This window comes from Gavialis gangeticus, unplaced genomic scaffold (assembly GCF_001723915.1).
Source record: "Gavialis gangeticus isolate Ggan-Ray unplaced genomic scaffold, GavGan_comp1, whole genome shotgun sequence".
Lineage (NCBI taxonomy): Eukaryota > Metazoa > Chordata > Crocodylia > Gavialidae > Gavialis > Gavialis gangeticus.
In genome coordinates this window covers 77,297,667-77,300,270 of record NW_017728992.1, presented here as the reverse complement: position 1 = coordinate 77,300,270, position 2,604 = coordinate 77,297,667, and the positions used below count along the sequence as shown (strand labels likewise).

At 37.9% G+C, this 2,604-nt stretch overlaps 1 long non-coding RNA gene across 1 annotated transcript in view; it reads left to right on the top strand.

Moving 5' to 3' along the window:
- Window positions 1-2,217, top strand: part of LOC109299549 — a 27,134-nt gene extending 24,917 nt beyond the window's left edge. Inside the window, exon 3 of the long non-coding RNA XR_002097913.1 lies at window positions 2,050-2,217. This is a non-coding gene — a long non-coding RNA (uncharacterized LOC109299549). The remainder of the gene's footprint in view (window positions 1-2,049) is intronic.
- Window positions 2,218-2,604: the final 387 nt, after the last annotated feature.

Here is a 2,604-nt window from a genome sequence, read left to right as displayed (position 1 = left end):
GTGAGTGGGGCCATGGCCCTTTCCCCTTCCTTCTCCCCCCAGACTTACCTGCTTAGGCTGGGGGAGGGGAATCTATGCTGATCACATAGGAGTGAATTTACCTCACATATAAAGAATTATGGATCTAAATATGTTCATTGGATAAGAGAAAATTTACCTATAAAGAATCCTCATAAATCAAGGTAAACCTGTATTACTACTCTTACCTAGTAATAGTAGTGCATGTGTATGCAGAGTAGCAATTTAATGATACATATTTTATCATTGTATATTCATGATACAACTATATTATGAACAAGTGCACTAACACTGAAGGGAAATGTCACTGAACTTCAAAATTCCACTATGCTCTCCAAGTTCTACATTTCATATTCAGTTCTTTTTAGAAAGTTAACCCATGTCATTTATAGCAGTTCTATCTTTTGTGGCTCGTCTTTGGGCAGTCATAATAGATTTTACTGACTTGTATAGAAAGAATTATAATGGAACTGCCTAAATCATTCTGGGGATATGGGAAGAAGGAGGATCTTATTGCTGTTGTAAAAGTATCCACTACTCAGAAACTAAGCCATGCAAAAATACTTTCAAAATAAAATAGTCAAATGTACTTTGGTAATGTAGGTGAAGTTAAGAAATTAAGATAAAATGTAAAGGTATAAATTTAAACACATGTAATGACAAAAAGTATTTGTTTATTTCTTCTTTAAATAAAATGCAAACATGTAGAAATCTAAAACTTAGGAAAACAAAGTTTTCTATTAGAAAAATACAGTGATTAAAGAGCCAGGGAGTTAATTATGTATTGTAGAATGTTCTAACTTGCCATTTTTATTTTTCAACTTTTATTTAGTAATGTTTCTTCCCCAGCAGAAAACAAATAGCTGACAAAAATGTCTGGCTTGGGAGAATAGGGGAGGGTCATTGATTTGTCATCTGTCACTCAAGAACAGAGGCACTACTAAAAACCAGGACACAGGACTCACTGGTTTGCTTTCCAAATCCTTTCCCATTTAATAAAATGGTTTAATAAAGAATGATGGTGGGTCCTGGTGACTATACATAGGAGGGCCTGGTGACTGTACATGGTGTACCCCAATGTAAATGTATTGTCAAGTGATCATTTAGGTAGGAATTTAGTCTATTATTGTTTTGTAGGGTGATATATTAAGTATGGAGTAAACAAGGGCAATGGAGAGACTCAAATAAACTGCTTAGGGATTGATAATAACTTTTTTCTTCTTTCTCTTTCCCCTCCACCCTATAACTCACTTAAATGTCAAAATTTGAAAAATTGTAACCAGCTCCAGATTTATGTAGAGTTGGTATTACCTGAGAAGTTGATGACCCTGTTAGTGACACTTTTGGATAATTTGAATAGTTAGACTGGGAGACTAGAAAGAAGATGGTGACAGTTGGGAGTGACTTTCTACTCTAGTTTGTCTCCTTTGCTGAAATGTCACTCTCAATAAGCAGATGTAAACTTTTCCCCGAGTGCAGATTTCAATTCGTCTAAAATTAGAAGAGTAGGCTTCTGACCTAACTGCAGTGATGAAGTAGGTTTAGATATGAAAAAGCGTGGGGCTGATTCGTTGCCTTCAGAACTGTGGATCAGATTTTCAAATGTGCTCAGTGTTAGCCTAATTTTGTCCCCCTTGAAGTCAACAAGAATTTTATTGTTGACTGTAGTGGAAGCAAAGTTTCATCAGTCTTGACTACTTTTGAAGATCCCACGTTATACACATTTGATTATGTGTACCACTACATTATGCTCTACTAAATCAAGCTGGACCTAGCACAGCAGGCCTTGTGAATTGGATCCCTGATGGCCTTCTCTTTCCTGATCCAACTGGATAGCTGTTCAGGAGAATACCTATTGTTCAGGAGAACATTAACAATTTATAAATAGGTACTACAAAAGAATGAAACATTTTTGAAGATTAAACAACACAGGGTGCATCTACACAAGACGCTATGTTCCTGTACCATTGCCGGGCATTAACCATGATGCTGCCACTACTACACAGTAGCAATGACCTACTGAAGAAAAAGGTAATTAGGAACAGTCAGCATGAATTCACCAAGGCATGTCATGCCTTACCAATTTGATTGCCTGCTATGACAAGGTGACAGAAGTATATGTGGGGAGACTGGTCGATGTGGTATACCTTGATTTTAACAAATCTGTTGATATGGTTTTCCATAGCATTTTTGCAGGCAAGCTAAGGAAATATGGGCTCAATGAATGGACTGTAAGGTGGATAGAAAACTGGCTGGAGCATCTGAGAGTAGTAATCAATGGCTCCATATCTAGTTGGCAACTGGTATCAAGTGGAGTGCCCCAGGGTTCAGTCCTGGGGCTGGTTTTGTTTAATATCTTTATCAGTTTCCTGGAAGATGGCATAGAGTGCACCCTCAGAAAGTTTGCAGATGACACCAAGCTCAGGGGAGTAGTAGATATGCTGGAGGGTAGGAATAGGATTCAGAGTGACCTATACAAACTGGAGGATTGGGCTAAAATAAATCTCATGAGGTTCAACAAGGACAAGTCCTGCACTTAGGATGGAAAAATCCCAGGGAGTACAGGCTGGGATCTGACTAGCTGGG